This window comes from Solenopsis invicta, chromosome 2 (genome assembly GCF_016802725.1).
Source record: "Solenopsis invicta isolate M01_SB chromosome 2, UNIL_Sinv_3.0, whole genome shotgun sequence".
In the NCBI taxonomy this organism is placed as follows: Eukaryota; Metazoa; Arthropoda; class Insecta; order Hymenoptera; family Formicidae; genus Solenopsis; species Solenopsis invicta.
Genome location: NC_052665.1, coordinates 23,525,192 through 23,548,137, shown reverse-complemented (window position 1 = coordinate 23,548,137; position 22,946 = coordinate 23,525,192). Strand labels below are relative to the sequence as shown.

Here is a 22,946-nt window from a genome sequence, read left to right as displayed (position 1 = left end):
TCAAAATCTCAGCAGTGTGACTGCACAATCGGCATTGCCGAAAAATAATTTATTGTGAAGTTATAAAAGCAAAACCATTAAGCAAAAATGAGAAATTGGTCAAAAATCCACTTTTACTTCAAAAAATCATATCTTTGCAACAAAAAACTTTGAAGAACTTTACAATATGGCGTTTTAAAGCTAAAGATTCATACTTTCAAAAAAAAATTATATCATTGTCATTTCTTTTAAAAAATTTATTTATGTAACAAAGCGAATATGAGGTATTTTTTATTAAATCGTGTCTAAAATTGAAAATTGATGTGTTTCATGATATATTTCGGAAAAACTCCCTTTTCTACAGCATTTTATATTATTCCTTTAGACAGAATATATGCTAGTAACATCCGCAAACCAATTTGTTTGAACGTATTTTGTCCAGCCTTTTTATGTAAAATACTCACAAAATAAGTTTCACTTACACACTATATGGGTCGCATTGACCCTAACAAAACTTTGCTGCCGTGCCGTTTGAATTTTAGTTGACCAAAAAAGTTGATCAACCATATCAATCAAAAGAAAACATTTAAAATTTTTTTTACGTCTTGTTCCAAACCTCTTATCTCATTCCGTTTTCACATAGCAAGCGTTCAAAACTTTATATGGGGTCTCTCAGACCCACTTTCATGTTTAAAGGTTAATAAAGTCGATCGATCGTTTCGTCGCGTAGTTCCGCGTTTATCGATCAAGTGCAGAGTAAGCAGTGTAAATGTGATGAAATGTAAAACAACTTCGAAGGATAGATCTGAATAAAAGAGAAATTCAAATTGAACTATCGCTTCATGGAAACAATAAGCTGATTGCCGTGTGCGTGAGTAAATGTGCTTAAACTTGTTCGAAGGCCATCCCCGACACTCTCTCTCTCTCTCTCTCTCTCTCTCTCTCTCTCTCTCTCTCTCTCCTCCTTTCCCTTTTTATGCATTTTAAAAGTGTTATTTTTAACTTGCAAATGATATTGAAGTAATCTCATTTGCATTAAATTTTATTATTTGCGGGCGTACATTCATTATAATAATGTAAACTTATTTGAAGATATCACGGTCATCCCAATATTTGATGGCCGGATGACAGAGATCGAAATTTGACAAAGCTAAATGTACCATAATTCAAATAACAGAAAGAGAGAGAGAGAGAGAGAAAGTTTAAATAGGAATGTGCTGTCCGTGTACTTTTGTCAGTCATTTGAGCGCAGAAGACGCCTCACGGAAACACACGCGTGTAACAGTGCCGCCCCTGTCTATCAATCGTATCTGACCCGTTATATGCTAACTAATTCTTCTTGTAACTTGAAAACTAAGCTCCGGACAAATTTTTGCAAAAGAAAAATCGTCTCAGAATTCGATTACGAATATACCAGCTTCGGGAATAATATGTTATTTTGAATTACCCTGTATATATGTATATGTATGTATGTATGTGTGTGTGTGTGTGTGTGCGTGTGCGGTGCGTGCGTGCGTGCGTGCGTGCGTGTGTGCGTGCGTGCGTGCGTGTGTGCGTGCGTGCGTGCGTGCGCGCGCGCGTGTGTGTGTGTGTGTGCGCGCGCGCGCGCGAACTAAGCTTAAACATATAATAAACAAACCGTGTTAACACGTTAGTGATTTTGTTTTGGCGTCATATACTGATTGTATGAAAATGTCTGATTTTGTGCCAAATAATCGTCATTTGCGGGAAGTGTTAATTTTCTTATTTCATTCAAAGAAAACGGCGGTTAAAGAGCGCATCGAGAGTTCCAAAAAGTTTACGGAGATACTGCTCTAGGTAAAACAACGTGCTGCGATTGATTCCGTTGCTTCAAAGACGGTGATTTTGATGTTGACCATTATCTGCGTGAAGGAAGGCCAAAAACATTCGAAGACCCTGAATTGAAGGTATTGCTCGATGAGGATCCGTGCCAAATGCAAGAACAGCTTGCTTCAGCATTAGGAGTTACCCGCCAAGCCATTTTCAAGCGATTGAATGCGTTGGAAATGATTCAAAAGCAAGGAATTTGGGTTTCTTATGATTTGAAGCTAATGGACGTTGAGCGTCGTTTTTTCACCTGTAAACAACTGCTTCAGCGGCAAAAAAGGAAGGGTTTTCTTCATCGCAGTGTGATGGATGATGAAAAATGGATTCATTACAGCAACCCGAGGAAAAGAAAGTCATGGGGACTGCCCGGTTATGCTTCTACGTCGTCGGCTCGGCCGAATATTCACGCTGCAAAAGTTATGCTGTGTATTTGGTGGGACCAGGTCGGTGTTATTTATTATGAGCTGTTGAAACCGAACGAAACCATCACTGGGGAACGGTATCGACTTCAATTGATGCGACTGAGCCGAGCACTGTGCGAAAAACGGCCACAATACGAGCAGAGGCACGACAAAGTGATTCTACTGCATGACAACGCTCGGCTTCATGTTGCCAAACCCGTTGAAATCTATGTGGAATCGCTCAAATAGGAAGTCCTACCCCACCCGCCATATTCCCCAGATATTGCGCCGTTTGATTATTACTTGTTCCATTCGATGGCACATGATCTCGTTGATCAATAATTCCGCTCATATAGACATCAAAAAATGGCTTGATTCATGGATAGCCTTAAAAGACGAACACTTTTATTGTAACGGTATTCGAGCTCTGCCGGAAAGATGGGCAAAAGTTGTAGCTAGCGATGGGCAATACTTTGAATGATTAATTTGTAACCATTTTTTCACAATAAAGTTGCATTTTCATAAAAAAAACAGTGAGAACTTAATTGCGCACCTAATATAAACATAGTAATTTATTTTATCAGTTGATCCAACGGCTATCAAAATATTTTGTTATGTTATAGCTTAGCCATAACACGGTGCATAGCAACAAGAATTAGTTACCATGTCCCGGAAGTAAAACCATTTAGTTAGCACCTTCGTAACACAAGGCAAAGTTCAAAACCCGATATCCCAAAAACTCAACGGGTAACGACTGAAAACGTGCTGCAAACGCGCTGACCAAGCGGAAGTAATTGCGCCAAGCAGCGGCTTAACACAATCACTTTAGTATAAAGAGACCTCCCGACAATGAAGCAGCGGAGTAATTTTTACGTATCTACTCGTTACGCATCAATCCGTAAGCAATACACAAGAAGCAGTCAACCACCTCAAGAACCACCCGTACGAAAGACCAACATCGACACTTCAGTCACACCTACAAGCGTACACTCTCGCCCGTTCAAGACCTAAATGTTGTATCACGAGCTTACGTTTGTGAGTGATAACGGATAGTGCTAAAATAAACGCCTTTGTTCTAAGCGGACTCTTCTTTTAGTAAGTCTTCTCACCGGCTCTTATCTCCCTTTCCGGCGTCAATCGGACTTAGGTCCGATCGTGCATTCAGGCGCACAACAGTTATTAAATTGAAATTTTGTTAAAAACGTTAATTATGCATATGTAATGTACAAATATGTTAACAGTAATAATTTCTTAATATAAATGTCACTGCGTATTTATATGACAACCAATGTCAAGATGTATCCTTGTGGTACCTTATCATATCACCATGCATGAGCGCGCGAAATGTTAGCTCTGTAATTCGTAAACATTAATCGCGAATAATTTAAAAACTATTGTACTCTCGACATTTTTGTATTAAGATTTTTTTCTTAGAATGTTTCAAGAAATTTGCTCTTAAAAGGAGATCCGAGTTTTCTGGGACATCCTATATATGTATACTTACGTGCGTACATCGCACATATGAGACATGTCTAAACATGTTCTAACCTGCACTGTGCACGACTTCTCTTATTCTATGTATTGTAACTTATTTGGGAAAGGATTAGAGACAAAAAATATATTTATTTGTTTTAAAATATATTCTTTTTATTTAGTATATAACACATTGTGTACAATAGTATTAAAAGCGTTGCAATCATTTTACTCAGTATGCAATACATCGTATATAATAGTATCAATAGCGTAAGTTCACACTCGATCTGCGAATTCTTTTCGTAAGATTTGTGCAATAATTATGTCGCATCTTGTTTGTTCATGACACAGTTCTGAAGCAAAAAATTTACAAAATATCTAAATTTCTCAGTAACGGTATTTGTACTTTGATGTAGCGTATAATATACGTGCTTGATGCAATGTTCAAGCTCGAATATGAATAGCATAGTTGCAGGCTTGAGGTAAATACATGCATCGAATAAAGATAATTTAACAATACTTTCATCACGCATTTTAACGAGTTACACGTTAAGGTCGTGAATCATTAATAGTAAAATTTTGATTGACCGGCAAACCGCTCGATATCCATGCTCGATATCTTTTCGAATAGGGCTCTCCATGTTCTGTATGGCAGAACAATCCGGTTGCCGCGTGTATCGCCTACTGTGTACACGTATGTGTGCGTGCTTACATATGTTTTCATTAATTGTGATCTTTTAACTTTAGTTTTAAGCAAACAGAAATAACCGTTACCGTCTAAATACAACTTACGATTAATAAATTAAAAGTTAAACGTTTTAAAAATAGCTGGCAAATTATCGGAACGTGAAAAAATTACTATCCTCATGATGCGTGGATGGAGTGATAACGAACGATTGTATTTTGCTGTCGTTCGATTATTTAATTACACGTATCCAAACCATCGAATTAATAAGTCCACTGTGTTAAAAACAATAGAACGTTTTAAAGCAACTGGTAGCGTAAAAAATTGCTCTAAGTCAGGAAGGTCATCGTCTGCAACTAACGAAGAAAAACAACTTGATGTTCTGCAGACATTTATTGAAAATCCCCATTCTAATGTTTGAAGAGTCGCTTAAACTCGCGATATTGCTCGCATGTCAGTTTTGAACATTTTAAATAAAAATAATTTCCACCCATATAAATTGCAATATGTTTAAGAATTGCAAAACGGAGATAAAGAGCGTCGTGTTTGTTTTTGTGAAAGAATGATGATACTAAAAGATAACCGGCCCATCTTCCCTTATCAAATTGTTTTTACAGACAAGGCAATTTTCACCTTAACGGAAAAAGTTAATAATCAAAATTTTCGTTTCTGGTCAGATGAAAATCCATATTGAGTACGGGAAACTCACACACAACAGCCACAAAAAATAAATATATAACGCAGAATAATAGATGGCTATTTAATAGGGCCGTTTTTTTTGAAGAAAATCTGATCGCTCAAAGATATGAAAGACTACTTGTAGATTAAATAATTCCAGCCATACAAAATACTTTTCCAAATAATTTCAAAGAAATATGGTTCCAGCATAATGAAGCTCCTGCTCATTTTGGTGTACGTCGTATTTTAAATGAGACTTTTACGCTACGATGGATAGAAAGAAAGAACAAAAATAAGGGAGGAGAGGATTGGCCACCTCGGTCACCAGACCTAACTGCCCTTGATTATTATCTTTGGAGATACCTGAAGAGTAAGGTTCACAGAACAAACCCTGAAAGCATCCACGAATTGATACAGCGAATGAGGAATGAAATGGTGATACTTTTGATACCTTTTGATACGAATCGTAGAGCTATTTCTGCATTCTATCAGAGATTGGCATATTGTCAGAAAGTAAATGGCAGCCACTTTCAGCATTTACTTTAATACATTAAAACACAAAGCAAAAGGTTTTAAACTATTAAAGAGAGGAGATGGCACTTTTCAATCGTCTGGTGCAACCTAATCTGACCTAATCTGAAAACACACGCACGCACGCACGCAGACACACACACGCACGCACGCAGACACACACACGCACGCACGCACGCACACATACACACAGCAGAGAGGGTTTGGAGTCATAAAATACTGCGGGAACGACGAACCGCAGGATCTTCATCTCTGCCGTGACACACATGCTCGCGCATACGCGCACCCACCCACATGCACACACACAAAATCACACGCACAATCATACTTACCCAAGGGATTAGATTCATGCCTCTTCCACGCAGTTGATCCTGGATAACGCTAAGTGCATGAAATTTTGGTATTTAAGCGTCCGCCATTTTGAATGGGGATGTCGTAACAACTTGAAATTTGAGAATTGTATTTGTTATCAAAAGACCTTTCAAATGAGCCCCCACTCAATCCTTAGTCTAATTAAAAATTTTTTATCTCCCTTTTACCCCTTCGTACCTGGGGCTAAGGGATGACGGTATCCATGTCAAAGGGTAGCTTTTTTGAAAAATCAAAATACGTATTTTACCGTTTTTCTTATATTTTCATTTTTACATAAGTTATTTAGGTGTTTCCACACTTTTCTTGAAAGCTACAGTGTACTGTAACTTTTAAGTCTCATAACTCGGAAAATTCTTAACAAAAGTAAACTTGTTTATAGTGTTTTGGAAAGGTCTCGAGATGAGCTACTAGAATATGTAATAAAAAGTAAGGTATTTTGTTTAAAAAAATTAATGTAATTTTGATTTGACTTTGGCGACGCTATCCAAGGTCAAACTGATAAAATCACTGAATAGATCTTTTGAAACCCTACAACTTTTATTTGAAACATTTTTCTGTCAAATGCAAGGGAACGGAAATATTTAGGGGTTACCACACTTTTTGGACACCCTGTATAACATTTTAACTTTAGACAGAGTATATGCAAATAATATACGCGAAAAGACCTGTTCGAATGTGTTTTATCCGGTTTTTTTTTAAATAAGATTACTCGCAAAAAAGTTTCACTCAATGTTAGTTCCCAACAAAACTTTGCTGCTGTGCCGTTCAAATTTTAGGTGACCAAAAAATTTAATTAACCATATCAATCGAAAGAGGAAATTTCAAACTTTTTATTTCCTGGTCTGAACTTCCTATCTTATTCCGTCTTCACACAGCAAGCGTTCAAAACTTCATATGGGACTTCTCAGACACTTAAGTTATATTCTAGTTAACATAATATAATATTGAGTCATTTAAATTAAGTTTATGTTAAATAGTATTTCTAAATACAATTTAAATAAGAAGGCTTATTCGGTCATAACTGGATCTTAGTGCTTTATATATACGTGTGATTTTATATACTTTCTCAGACTCAATCAAACTGCGCGCCGTTCCTTTCGGTCATATAACACAGTTATAATCGAATAAGAGTTAGTAATATCACTTTTATTAAATTAAAATAATTTAATTATACTTGATGCTTACTAGTATCTATATTAACCCTTTCCCCCCTGAAAAAACTGTAAAGAATTTATTGCGAAAAATATCACCTCAGCCAGGGTTCGAACCTGGGACCTTCCGAATCTCCGGTACGGATGTCTTAGCCAACTCGACCACTGAGGTTGTGATGATATTTCTCGCAATAACTGACTATGAGTTAGAACGCATGTGATGGCCGCGTGATTTCAAACTAGAGAGATATTTGACCAATACATGTAACATACAATTTAATATTCGATTACAACTGTATTATATAACCAAAAGTAACGGCGCGTAGTTTGGTTGAGTCTGAGAAAGTATATAAAATCACACGTATATATAAAGCAGTAAGATCCAGCTATGACCAAATAGGCCTTCTTATTTAAATTGTACGTTACATGTATCGGTCGAATATCTCTAATATTTCTAAAATATATTAATGCAAATATATACTTTTATTTAAATGAAATAAAACTTACGTACAAAATAGAGTATGTAAAATTTTATATCACAAAGAAAAAAAGATTTTAAATGTACCATTTATTATTCATAGATTTATAACTTAAATAGAATATTTATTACTTTAAATCTCAAAACTATATGAATCTTTTATAGTATTCCACGAATATTAAAATAATACATCAAGTATACCTTTGTTACGTCTAGAGTTCGCAGGCAAGTCTTTTTATTTATATGACCGGGTGAGACTAAGAAAATGGGATCTGAATGGAGACAGAGAAAGATGCAACATATCCTAAGTCTTGTGCACACGTATTTTAAGGGTGCGTTCGACAAGTCAAAAGCATTAAGTAAGCTCGAATGAGGTCAGTATATCGTGGAAATCCTATGCTCCCGTTCGATCTCGTGCGTTTGTGTGGTCCTTGTTTTTCATAAACAAATCAAATCGCTTTGACAAGGAATCGGACCTAATGTCACGTTCGAGTGAGGGACCGGAGATGGTTAACGTAAATAAATTAAGAAATTAAAAGTATAAACTACAATTTATTCTAACATCGAGAGAGATATAAATGATTGCAAATTAAAATGATTATAAAATTAAAGCAAAGTAATTAAAGAGTAACATAAGTGGCTAATAAAAAAAATTTTTTAATGAATAATAGAAGAAATCATTAATAAAACAAATTAGATTACACAAAAGCTTAAATTCTATTGGTTACATTTAATATTAATGTACTGCATAAGATTTGCGTAAATAAGTGTGCGTAGTACATGTGTAATTGTACGAGATACCATTGTGAGATTTCTATTCTATTGAGGTAGTGGTTGATTAACAAATTTGCAGAGAAAAATGTAAGTACAAAATTTCTATTAAATTTGGCTTATTATTATGTTAACTGTTTAAAAGGATTTACATGTTAGGGTAAGGGAAGAGAAGTAAAAAGATTTGCTATTTCATTTAAAATTTCCGGAGAGATACGGTTGAGAAGTTCTTCTGCTTTTTGACGGTTAGGTGGGGAGAAAGAAAATGTAGATTGCATGGAGGAAGGGGAAGGGCAAGGAACGATTTCCTCGGTTTGATTGGGATATGTAAAAGGCGGTGAAAAAGGGGTTTCTGATAAATTTCGGGGGGGGGGGGAGTGAATCTAGAGTGTGATAAAAGAAATCGGAGAGAGGTGAAGGAGGAGAGTATAGGTATATGTTAAAGAAGGAGATGATTCGCAAAGAGATGTGAGGGGTTCTGCGGTGGTGTCAAAGGAAAAGCAGGAATACAAACGGAATGATGCAGAAGATCGGTCGGGGGTTTGTATGTAATACTGGAGAGTAAGAAGGTGAAAGAAGGGAAGGAGAGCTAGATTTTTCGACTAATTGTAGACGTTTAATTAATCGTTTGTGTGCTCGGCTGTTCCATCGATTTCGGCAGCGTTTTATTGCCGGCCGCAATTTATTCTGGTGACGTGGTGGAAAAGTTCGCTTGCCCACTAAAAGTTGTTTATTGTGTCGGTTGGGGATAAAAAGAATAAAAAACCCCCATTTCTCTCTTCCTTAAATCAACGTTGAATTAAAATGAGATAGCTTGAAACAGAGATTATTTAAGTAATTAAGTTAAGAAAGGTAGATAATTGGGAAAATTGATGGTTCTCTCTTTCTGAAAGGTCAAGGAGAGAGAAAGGTACGCTTATTCACACGAATATTATAAAGTAAGAGGGTGGTTAGATCACTTACTACTTGTCGCTTGGAGTCGGATTAGAAAGAATGGAAAACCGCTGCGCAGCAGGAGGGTTGTTGGGGGTCTCAGTGTAGACACAGTGAACAGCTGGTTGGATTTAGTTCCAGGTTGCTATGTGGCTTTAATGCACTCACGTTTAAGAATTTTCAAAGTCCGATTAGAATTGTATAAATTTACGAACAGCCGGAATCTAAGTCCAAATTTGAAGACTTGCAAAATGACTTAGAGAGTGACGCAAAAAATGATTTTAGAATTGACGCTCCGTGCTTTGTGCAGGCGTTTTTATATTAGGAAAAGTGGGTGGATTGGATGATTTTCGGTCCCCCATCGGTTCAACCAAATCCAATCAAAATGTTTCTAATTTGTTTATCGCGTCTTTTTTGTCTTGTGATTGGTCGAGCGATATCAGTGCCGTCGGAGAACGGGGTGAGATTCTCTGGGTTTTCATTTCCATATCTGGTCTTGGCGGTTTATTTTGCCTGTCTTATAAACTAAGCTTATTAACCGTCGGTATATAGCACGTCGGTCGCCTAATTTATTATCTCGTGATCCCCGAGTGTTTGGTCTAGTGTGACGGCTTGACTGACGGTCATTTCGGGCTTCTCAATGTTCTCGCTGGCCGATGTTTGGCATGGGCCTGTTTATTCTATATTTTCCGCTACAAGCCAGCTACGGTCTTTATCCTGGGCGCGTTGAGTCGCCTCAGATAATAGAGACTCTGTACACCATAAGTGAAGGAAAAGAATTGCGGACGTAACACCTCAGTACATTGTAACTGTGTCCCAAGGATAACTGGCAACATTATTTTATTAGTTAATATTTACGTAACTTACAAGATTAATTAATTTGCTCATAAATTGTTTATTTTTTTGTATTTTGTGTTGAAAAAACACGAGCGTTTGTACAATTATTTATATTTAAAAAAAACCACTGTTTTTTGTAGCTCTGGAATATGTAATGTTATTATCCTTATTATTAATTTTACCAACATACTTGATTGGTTTAATCCTGTCGTTCACCATTTTATTATGTTTAAAAAGAACTAATCTATTTTTTTATCAATTCTGTCTCTTTTAAGATTGTTAAAGTGAAGGAGAGAGGCCTCTTAGTAGTTAAAAAATTTTATTGTAAATGTAGTAAGGGACATGTTTGGAGATTTTGTTAACAAAACGGAAGGTTTCAATCTTTAAATACAGCAAGTGAAGCGAAATGATGTCATGTTGAATACTCGTAACTTGTAACAGTTCGCAGATTAAAGCCTTCCGTCTTGTTAACAAAATCTCCAAACATGTTCTTTACTACAATTACGATAAAATTTTTTAACTACCAAGAGGCCTCTCTCCTTCACTTTAACAATCATGAAAGTACAGGATCAATAAGAAAATAGATTGGCTCTTTTTTAAACATAATAAAATAGTGAACAGGACTAAACCAATCAAGTATGTTGATGAAATCAATAATAAGGATAATAACATTACATATTCCAGAGTTACGCAAGACGTTGTTATTATAAATTCCTCTCCAGATCAACATGTTGTTAAAATAGAAATAGAAGCCAATTCTTTTGATGTTAATTTTTTCAAATCTTTACTTAATACAGTAAAAAACAAATAATTCGTCATTTTGACTTCTAATGCCATTCCCCATGATGTCCAATGTTTGTTGCAACTCGGCGAGAATTTTTCTCCCTCGATGCAGCGGATTGATAAAGTGATGATCGAACTTATTAAAAACATTGAATGCAATATAAGTAAAGTTGACCCGGAACAACAATTAAATATTAGAAACCGTACTATCCCAATCATTAAGAATTTACAATACACACTTTCTTTAAACAACCATAAGAACCACATAACTAACAATTTAATGAAATTGTGTAAAAGATTTGAAAAAGAAAATCAACACTATAACGATAGCATCGTTACGCAGGTAAATTATATCTCTTTCTCGCTTGCACGCCGGATTATAACATATCGTTCCGTCTCTTTTACCCGCACACCCGATCACGTGACGTCAGTACTCTCCGTCTCGCTCACTCGCACTCGCGGCCACGTGACGTCGGTTTCGTTCTCCATCTCGCTCGCTCTTGCGCCCGGTCGCGTGACGTCACGCGTAGCATCGCGCGGGCACGTGCGCGTAGGTGCACGCCGAAAAGTGGGGTAAACACGTGGTTCCGACTGCGTGGGCGGCTGGAGGGTATAAATACAGAGCCACACCAGGAAGGAGCAACCAGTCGGTTCCAAATCACCGGTACCGACACTCCGGGAGTACTCGGAGCTCCTTGGCTGGGTGTTCTCGGCTTCCTTATACCGGATGTACTCGGTTTCCTGAAAGCCCCTGACACCGGGTGTTCTCGGTTATCCGCCTTCCTGACACGGGGCGTTCTCGGTTATCCGCACTCCTGTGCCGCGCGTTCTCGGCTTCCTGACACAGGCCGTTTACGGCCCCCTGATACCGGGCGTACTCGGTTATTCCGTACCGCACTCCTGCGCCGGGTGCTCTCGGCTTCCTGATACCGGGCGTACTCGGTTACCCGTTTCTTTACCTGTTACCTGTCCTGTAATTTCGATTCTTAATTTTCGTTTTATTTTCAGAGCAAATTTAGAATAATTTTACTCGGTCGGCGACGACGCGTTTACCCGGAGGTACAACTTCCTTGCCGGATTTTCCTTGGATATCCTCCGTCCCGAGCGTTTCGTCCGAACAAGCGCCCTCCTAACAAAGCGAGCGTATCTTGACCCCTTCCTCAGGCGAGCGTTAGTTAATAAGTTGCGTTAGCATTAAGTCCGCGTTTCTTGTAATATTTTCCGAGCGTTAGTTCGTAAGATCCGCGTTTCGTATTTAGACTTAAGATTTCAATCGACACCGCGAGCGCTATAATTTAGTTTAAGTTTTCTACGTGTTCTCTATGCGTGTACGTTATAATTAGTTTTAAGTTTTTTCCGCGTGTGAACAAACGTTCCGGGGAACACGAGTTCCGAAGGTGTTAACTTCCTCTCTTCGTAATAAATTTTTATTTTTTTTTGTATCACGGAGTGTGAGAAGATTCTGATTTAAAATAAATATTTTGTTAATTTCTTTTCAAATCGGAGTTCCATCTTTTCTCGACACTGGCACCGGCGAGCTAATCCGCGACCTCGAGAAAAGTCGTACCGTTACAACACATTATTTTCACACGTGCCGATAAAGGTAATATCACAGTAGCCTTGGATTGTAATGATTACATTAACAAAATAACACTTATGCTACAAGATGTAAACACTTACTTTAGTGTCAAAAAAGATCCAACAAAACAAATTACTAAAAATCTAAAAAATTTGTTGACAAGATGGAGAACTAAAGAATATCAGCTAATGTTTACAGTAAAATGTATAGTAGTGATGGGATTTTACCGAGAGCTTATGGGTTTCCCAAAATTCATAAACCGGGGTATCCATTTAGATTAATTATTTCATCTGTTGACAGTTCTTTGTATTCCTTGGCCTCTTATTTGTATGAATTAATTTTTAAGATTTCAGACACTTTTAGTCATATTGATAACAGTTTTGAATGATAAATTGAAAGACACTCGAATACCGTTACGATAAAAGTGTTCGTCTTTTGAGGCTATCCACGAATCAAGCCATTTTTTTATGTCTTCATATGAGCGGAACTGCTGATCAGCTAGACCATGTGCCATCAAACGGAACAAGTAATAATCGGACAGCGCATTATCTGGGGAGTATGGCGGGTGGGAAAGGACTTTCCATTTGAGCGTTTCCACGTAAGTTTTAACGGGTTTGACAACATGAGACCGAGCGTTGTCATGCAGTAGAATCACTTTGTCATGCTTCTGCTCGTATTCTGGCCGTTTTTTGCGCAGTACTCGGCTCAGTCGCATTAATTAAAGTTGATACCGTTCCCCAGTGATGGTTTTGTTCGGTTTCAACAGCTCATAATAAATAACACCTACCTGGTATCACCAAATACACAGCATAACCTTTGCAGCGTGGATATTCGGTCGAGTTGACGACGTAGAAGCATGATCGGGCAGTATCTATGACTTTCTTTTCTTTGGGTTGCTGTAACGAATTCATTTTTCATTATACGTTACGATGCGATGAAGAAAACTCTTCCTTTTTTGCTGCTGGAGCAGTTGTTTACAGTTGAAAAAACGAGGCTCAACGTCTCTTGGCTTCAAATCATAAGAAACCCAAGTTCCTTGCTTTTGAATCATTCCCAACGCATGCAATTGCTTGGAAATGACTTGACGGGTATCTCCTAATGCTGAAGCAAGCTGTTCTTGCGTTTGGCATGGATCCTCATTGAACAATGCCTACAATTCAGCATCTTTGAATGTTTTTAGCCTTTCTTCACGCGGACGGTTGTCAACATTGAAATCACCGTCTTTGATGCGACAGAACCAATCACGGCACGTTGTTTTACTTAGAGCAGCATCTCCGTAAATTTTTTGGAGCTCCTGATGCGCTTCAGCCGCCGTTTTTTTCGAATGAAATAAGAAAATCCACACTTTCCGCAAATGACGATTATTTGGTTCAAAATCAGACATTTTCACACAATCAGAAGTATATAACGCCAAAACAAAATCACTAACGTGTTAACGCGGTTTGTTTACTATATGTCTAAGCTTGATTCATGACGTTTTGAATATATCTAAATCGCACAGCACTTACTGCTGGAGCCATCTATTGACAAACAGCGGGAACTTGTAATAAACCGCCTTTCCGCGCCCCCCTCGGACCGTCCACCGTTCCAGGCTGTCCGGCCGAACAACCGCCGGACAGCGAGAAACCGGCGCACAGCGCCAATAAGATTGTAAAACCGGCGTAGCGCGCGTATACACATCCGCGTGTCGAGAGATCTCCGCGCGCACGCGCTTGACCGGAGTGGCGGCCGCTGGACCAATCTCAAGCGGCAGAGATTTCCCCTCCGATACCGTACCGTTCCGTACCCCCGCACCGTCCCTGCCCTCGAGACTGGACTATATAAGCGCCGCCGCTCCTATAGTCGAGGCTTCTTTTCCGTCCGCCTTCCGTCCGAAAAAGAAGTGTATCTCAAGCGCTCAGTGGAGTTAAGCGAACTTAGCTTCAGTCAAGCGATCTTGACACGAGCCATCCGCTTTCTAGACCTCCGGTTCACGGGCTCAAGTCCATCTTGGGCTTCACCAGGAGATCCTGGTAGCTGGCACTTTCCCGATCCGCCGTCCTATTCCGGTATCGACTCGGGGTGTGGAGTTCCGCGCCTCCACCAAGTGATCTTGGCGTGAGTCGATTACCACCGCCGCCTAACATCGCGGTACTAACCGCAGCGCGCCGCGATCGGATTTAAAAGTACAGCTGTACCGCGCACGCGATGTCTCCGGCCGTGGCCACGGCCTTCGGCAAGGCCACAGCACCAGGGCGTCAATAGGGATCCGAATTCCGAGAATCTCGGCTCGGAATTCCGCGCCTGTAAATAAACACCGCCTGTCGATACCGTGTTTAAATCCGGCCGTTCCGACTATTCCGACTTTCCGACGTTTCGTTTTTCCGTCCGCGCGTTCTGATTTTCCGTTTGTCCGTCCGCGCGTAATTCTAAGCTTTTGTTACGTCCGTCCGAGCGTCATCGTCATTCGTCCGTCCGCGCGCCGCGTCCAGAACGCTCCGATATTGTACGGTACCGAAAATACGCAAAATAAAGTCTATTTTATTTACCAACCATCCCCGTCTAGTTCTCTTGGCAACCTCATCTTTGCCCGCCAAACTCACGCCGCTCTGTGCGCGGAAAAGCCAGGTCGTTACATGGCGCCCGAACAGAGACCGTTTCCGTTTCCGATTGCGGAGAACTAGCCCGTACCTATCCGATGCCGCGGAGCTGGATATACCATATCGATCGCACCAAACTTTTCCGTCAATTACGCCACGCCGATCTTGCTATTGACGGAAACGTCAACGAGCTCCGCTGCCGGCTTAGCGAATTTTTGGTATTGCATCCCAAACACGTACCGGTCGAAACCATGCTCGGACCCGCCCGCGATCAACATTGCCGCACCGGAACCGACGGCACCGACCGAAGGCGACCTCCTCGCAAAGGTAATGAACCAGATACATAAATGGAGGTGCCACTTTGACGGGAAGAACTCGGTGTCCTTCCTGGAACGAGTAGAAAAACTACAAGCCAAGTACGGATACAACGGCGCGTTGCTCCTTCGCGTCATCGTCATTCGTCCGTCCGCGCGCCGCGTCCAGAACGCTACGATATTGTACAGTACCAAAGATACGCGAAATAAAGTCTCGCTTATTTACCAACCATCCACGTCTAGTTCTCTTGGCGACCTCATCCGTGTCCTCGCTCGCCGAACTCACGCCGCCCCGTGCGCGGTAAAGCCAGGTCATTACAAACTTAATTGCGCACCTAATAAATATTTAAAAATATTACTAAAGATCTCAATTTCAATATCTCGTTTTTTAGTCTCAATAAATTAGGTACAGTAATTAAAGCACATAAGGGCAGACTCCTTGACTTATCTCAAAAAAACGTTGTTTACAAAATTTTATGTAAAAATTGTGACGCTTCGTATGTGAGACAAACACATAGATAACTTAAAACAAGAATTTCCGAACACAAGAATCACATGAGATGGAATGCGAACACCAATTCGGTTATTACGGAACACAGGATAAATAGCAGCTACAACTTCGATTGGGATAACGTTATAATATTGGATAAAGAACCTTTCTGGGGCAAGCGCTTGATTTCTAAAATGCTACATATAAAGTGCCAAAACAACGGACTAAATAGACAAGCAGAAACTGAATATTTACACCATGCCTATACTTGTATCTTTGACAGATTATAACGGTTTGACTTAATTTGTATATGTATTTTCAACTGTTCGATCTCATCTTCAACACTGTTTACGAACGGAGAGCAGTATCGTCTTGACTGTGACACAGGCAAGATATATCGTCTTTACGCTGTTATATGATTGTCAATTCACCTTACTTTTAATGTTAATTTTATACTTATTCACGTTCTGGTGCGTTTAATATGTATCCACTTCTGGTTTCACATGGTAAGTTTTTGTAAGTTTTATTTAACAGTTTAGCTAATTAGTCATTGTAGTATTATATATTATTAGTTGGTCACCCTTTAGAATTTTAATTTCACTCGAATGATCAACCAATTGTGACTCGTTAAGAATTAGAACCACGCCATGTGAAATGGAGGCTGTTTGATTTTGACTTTCTTTGCTGAAGATAACTCAAAACAGGGTCAAAACGTCTTTAAATTTATATTGAATAAACGCAAAAATATACTCATCAACATCAGCGTCTTGACTCTCATTAACCCTTTTTTATTTCTATTAAAATAATATTACTATGAATATTTAAAAAATATTATTTAATGTCTTTTTAATTACGGGAATATTTTATTAATGTTATATGTTTACTTTATAAGGGTTCTGCGCATGTCCTGGAAGACGCAGCAAGTCTAGAAATTGCGTACGTATTAAACAATAGTAAGCTATAGCCAGTGGACAGGAGAAAGGACGAGAGCGGAAAAGTAGAAAAGAGCAGCAAAGAAGGGTGAGATTTAAAGCGGTGAAGGATAAACAGGAGGATAGATAGCAGAAGGGAAAGAAAACTCATAGGGCGAATGAGGTTAGGAGAGAAAGCGGTACATGGAGAAGACGAGAAAGGCTGGTGCTGCCGCCTGTAATACAACAGAAAAAGCAGATAGAAAAGGGATAGAAACAGCGGAAGAGGCATACAGGAAGGATTGGAAGGCGGTCGAGAGAGTGGGAAAGGAGAGAAGGACAGAACGAGAAGTAAGCAGGAGAGGCAGGCCAAGCAACGCAGAAAGGCTGCAGAGGTGTAGAGTGGGTAGCATAGGGTCGATTCTCGACTTCTACGGCAGAAAGAGAGAACGCGCGACAGAGGAAGCAGAAAAAGAAGACGAAGAGAGAAAGCGGCGCAACAGCGCAGCTGATCTACCGAGCCTGACGGCGGAAGAGAGACAGAGGGAAAGTTGGAGCGGAGAAGAGGATAAGGAGGGAGCCTTGATAATGGACATAGAAAAGCTGAAAAGTATAGTTGATATTAAAGACATGTTAATATATATTGCAGAAAGTATGAATAGTTTGGAGGCGGTAAATGAGGAGTTAGCAGGAAAGATGAGTAAAGAAAGCAGCGAATTAAGAAGTGAAACAGTTAAGGCAAGAAATAAGAGCAGAGAGAAAGAAGGATAGGGATAGACTCGAAAACTTGGAAAATAGGTTAGTGGCGTGGGAAATGAAATTAGACGAGGCAAGAAATGAGAAGAGATTGGAAAAAATAGAGAAAAGATTAGAGGACTTAACGGGACGGAGTGGCACAGAAGAAAACACAGAGTGTAAAAACGCGATCAAGAAGATGGAAGACCTAATGGAGAAAAAAGATAGAGAAGACAGAAAAGAAAATATAGTGATAAAAGGTTTGGCATCTAGAGAATACGGACAGAGGCTGAGAGCAGAAGTAGAGAAATTTATAGAAGAGAAAATAAAAGTTAAAGCAGAAGTGAAACACGCGTGGAAAATAGGAAAAGAAAACATGATAATAGCAAAAATAGGCAGTTCTCAACAAAAAATAAATATAATGAAAAATAAAAATAAGCTCGGGGACACGGACATCTACGTTGGAAATGACAGAACGTTTAAGAAGAGGGAAGTACAGAGGAAAATAGTAGCAATAGCAAAAGCAAAAAAAGATAAAAACAGGGAAATAGAGATAAAAATAAGTCATTGGAAACTAAGAATAAACGGAGTGTGATATAAATGGAACGAAGATAAGAGCAGATTGGAAGAGCAGGTTTTTCGCAAACAGAACATAGGGAAATAGAGAATCTCAACAATGGCGGGATGAACAAACGGACAGACAAGAAGTGGAAAAAATCAAAAAAGAAAGAAACTTTTAGAGGTAACAGAAAGTTGAAAATAATTTTCTGGAACGTAGCCGGAATAAACAATAAAGACGAAGAGTTCTGGGAATATATAGGAAATTTTGACATTATAAATTTAACGGAAACATGGATAGAAGATAAAAAATGGAAGAGAATAAGTAGGATGCTACCAAAAGATTACAGATGAGAAATGCAGAGCGCAACAAAGGACAAAGTAAAGGGTAGTAGTGCAGGGGAAATGCTCAAAGTAAAGGGTAGAAGTGCAGGAGGTAGATGTCAGGAAAACAATAGCAATCAAAGATATAGAAAAGAGGAAAAGAGACTTGATGAGTACAAAAATCGAAGTAAACAAAAAAGCGTGGAAAATAATATCCATATATAACAGAATGGGCAAGAAAAACCAACTGGAAGCAATGGAAGAAGAAATAGAAAGAAGGGGATGGAAAAGGCTCATAATAGGAGGAGACTTGCCAGAATTGCAGAAAAAGGAACAATAACGTGGAATGAAGAGGAGAGAGAGGAAGAAGAAGAGGAAAAGAAATCCAAAGACAAAGTGATGAACAAGCAAGGAAGAGATCTCTTAGAAAAGGTGGAAGAGCTAGGTCTAGGAATCATGAACGGAATCAAGCACGGCGATGAAGAAAGAGAGCTAACTTTCGTGGGTCAGCGTGGCGCTTTGGTGATTGACTATGCGGTCTGCAACGCTGAAGCTTGGGAAGAAATAGAAAGCTTGAAAGTGGCAGATAGAGCTGAGTCGGATCACAGGACCCTAGAGCTAACCTTAGGAGTCCAATTGAAATGAAAAGAAGAAAAAAAGGAGGAAGAGAAAGAAATAGAAGACTGGACAGAAGAAGGAGGCAGGAAGTATAGAGACAGGCTGAAGGACAGGAAAGAAGAAGCAACAGGAGCGAGAGAGGAATGGGTGGAGCTAACGGAAGAAATAATGAAAGCGATACAGAAAAAAAAGATCAGGAAGAGAAGTCTGGTACCAGGTAGGAGAACATGGTGAGACAAGCAATGCAGAGAAAGTAAAACTGCACTAAATAAATTATTAAAAAAATTGCTAAAGGATAAGATAGAAAGGAAAGTATACAATGAGGCAAAGCAAGAACATAAAAAATTATGCAAGAAGAAACAAAAAGAAGAAAAGAGAAAAGAGCAGAAAAACCTAATGGAAATTAAAGACAGAAACGAAGTACTTAAATATATAAAAAAGCAAAGACAACAAAGAGAAAGACCAGACGACGAAATAGAGGAGGAAGAGTGGATCGGACATTTCATGAAACTCCTGAACAGGGAAGAAAGTCTGGAAGAACAAAGAAAAACACAGGAAAAAGGAAGTGTAGAAGAATTTAGGAGAGAAGGAGGAACCAAGATAAGTGAAAAGGAAATAGAAATGGCTATTAAAAGACTCAAAAAAGCGAAAGCGGCAGGGGAAGACAACATAAGAAATGAGGCCTGGATTTATGCGGATGGAAAGTTGAAAGAAAAATTAAGGGAAGTTTTGCAAAAGGTTTGTGATGAGAGGAAAATACCTAAGGGATGGAGAGAGGGATGAATTTTTCCACAAAAAAGGTGATAGGACAAAAGCAGAAAACTATAGAGGAATCACGCTTATGGACACAGGATACAAGATACTAACCATGATAATAGAAGAAAAGCTGAGGAAAGAAACGGAGAGGCTGAAGATATTACCAGAAACGCAAGCGGGTTGCAGAAGGGGAAGAAGCGGCCCGGATAACATTTACATATTGAAAATAGCAACGGAAAAGACAATAAATGAAAAGAAGGGTAAGCTATTCGCCTTTTTCGCAGATTTGAAGGCCGTTTTTGATAAGGTTAATAGAAAAAAATTATGGCAAAAAATGAGTGAGTACGGTATAGAGGAAAAGCTAATAGAACTAATAGAAGTAATATTCGAGGAAACATCTTGTAGGATAAAAATAGGAGACAAATGCACCAGAAAGTTTTGGATAAAGAAAGGCCTGAGGCAAGGATGTCCGCTCAGTCCGCTTCTGTTTCTAATCTTAATAGCGGATATAGAAAGTTTCCTGAAGAAAAGAGCAAACGGAGGAGTCAACATAGGCAGGAAGAGGATTTTCACGCTGGCGTACGCGGATGACCTGGCAGTTCTGGCCACAGAAGAGGGAGAAATCAAGAAAATGCTAAAAAGTCTGGAGAAATACTTTGACGAAAAAGAGATGTGCCTGAACGTAGAAAAATCGAAGATGATAGTTTACAGCAGAAGAAATACCAGAAAATTAGGGAGACAATGGAAATGGAAAGGAAAAGAAATTGAAGAAGTAAGCGAATTTAAATATTTAGGATTCACGTTCATGAGAAATAACAGAGAAGAAGCGCACATCAGAAATGTAACCAAGAAAGCGGCAGCAATAATGGCACAAGTGTGGGGAATTGGAGAAAGAAAATTTGGTGGCGACTGGGAGAGAAGGATGATGATGTTCAATGTTTTGGTTAAAAGCATATTATTGTACGGAGTAGAAATATGGGGATGGGAGGAAAGGAAAACTGTTGAGGTTTTACAAGAAAGATATATAAGATGGATAACCAGACTAGAAAAGTGTACACCGGGATACATAGTAAGAGAAGAGACGAGAGTGGACTTGATAAGTGTTGAAGCAGGCTACAGAGAACTGAAATACCAGGAAAAAATAAAAAATTGTACAGATAATGAAATCCTGAAAGAATGTAGAAGAGAAATAGAAAAAAAAGAATGGGAAAACACAAGATGGGGAAAGGCAATGGAAAGAATGCTAAAAGAAGGAGGAATAAGCAGATAGGAGAGAGAAGCCCTTGAAGACAAAGGACAAGACTCAGTAGGTGCTTGGAGAAACCTTTTTCAACAGAGGAAGGAAGAAGAGAGAAGGAAGATGATAGAAGAGTCCAAATCAGCAAGAGACTATAAAAAATGGAAAATGGAAGTAAGACCAAAGTAACAGGAACTGGAACAGAAGTAACTGGAACAGAAAGGGAAGATGGAGAATCTAAAAATGGTAGCTAGGTTTAAGTGCTGTAACGAATGGAGAGAAGAAAGATACTGGGCTGAGGAAGGCGAGGTAATATGCAGAGTATGCAAGAAAAAGAAGGAAACATGGTATCACATCAAGGAGGAATGCGTGTCAAAAACGTCGTTAACGGAAGAAGAAATAATGACTGGAACGAAGGAAGGACTTGAATAGATGAGAAGAGTGTGGAAACTGAGAAAGGCTGCGGAGAGAGAGGGTGGAACAGATGGAGACATGGAGGAAGATTAGGAAGAAGGGAGAGGAAGGGGAGAAATTATTGACTTTTTATATTAGCTTTCTGTGCGCTATAATACATTTATGTTTTTTGTTTCTTTAGTTACATGTAATAGAACCATGTATCCCGGGAAGGGAATCATTATTGGTAATAAAAAAAAAAAATTGTTTACTTTATAACATATTCTTGATGAGTTACTTTAATATTCGTGGAATATGTTATACCTCCAGGTACAACGAGATAAAATATTCGGGATTCGTTCCGTCTTAAGGGTTAGAACCCGCGAGGAGGACATGTGGGGTGGCGAATAACATTCTCTCTGGATAATTAATACTTCTACTTCCCAAAGGTTATTATAATGATTTTCCTTAATCTAATAACGAATGGGGGATGAACGAATCGCATATCTTGTCGTGCACTCGGCCACTAAACGTGTTGTGAGGTATCGGGTGACCAACTTATCGCGGAGCGCGTACCTGCTGCTTGTACTTTATTATAAGAATCTCCCGCTGCCTATGATTAAGCAGCCTAATTTAAATTATCAATAATAGCGTCATGGTGGGGCATTGGGCCCTTACAATGACCATACATGGTCACTGCGGTGTCAACCGTGCGCTATTTAGACTGTTTGCACGGTTGTATATTCCGCAATCTTGCATTTCCCGTGCAACGAGAGCTTGTGGCGTGATCGTTGCTAAGCGGATATGCAAGACAACTGAAGTAGCTAATGGCTACAACAAATATTATAAAAATATTCGTGTAGTATTGGAATTTGAAGCAATAAATATTTTTTTTTAATTATAAAGTTATTAATAATAAATAGAACATTTACAATCCTCTTTTTTAAGTAAATATCAGGCTAATGAGAGTACCACGCGGTTATTGTTGCACAAAACAAATTAATTAATCATAAACAAAAATTTTTATTCAAAAATTTTTTGAACGTTTTGATTCAACTTTTTTTTAGTGGTATGAAATTTAACATATTCTATTTTCAATTTTGTATAAAAACTTTATTTTATTTTAAAAAAAGTACATATTTGCTTTAATATTTCAGAAGTATTGTTTAATATAATTTTAATTTAAATAATTTAATATTATATTATATTAATTAGAATATTACTTAACATTAAATAATATTGCGTGTGCACATATACGTACAAAAGTACATATTTCTATGCTGTTAAAAAATTTTGTTTTGATAAGAATGACGGAGGACATTCACGTTTTAGAGCGTGGGCCCAGCATTACACACCATTGTTGCGTAGCAATTGCTGTTAGTAAACAACTCGTATGTCTAACAATCTCGACCGTGCATTCGGATATGGCGGAGAGTTAGACTAAGTCCGGCTATCTTTATTAATTTAACTATTGCAAAAATTGCGAAATGGTACAAGATTTTTCGATTTAATTTGGTCCATTCTACCTATAT

At 38.7% G+C, this 22,946-nt stretch overlaps 1 protein-coding gene and 1 non-coding gene across 2 annotated transcripts in view; both read right to left on the bottom strand.

Annotated features, from left to right (window-relative positions):
- Positions 1 to 22,946, bottom strand: part of LOC120359561 (sodium channel protein Nach-like) — a 297,616-nt gene that overhangs the window by 171,958 nt on the left and 102,712 nt on the right. The gene's annotated exons all lie outside the window — the stretch shown is intronic.
- On the bottom strand, positions 7,215 to 7,290 carry Trnas-gga. Its single transcript has one exon. It is a non-coding gene; the product is annotated as a tRNA-Ser (tRNA).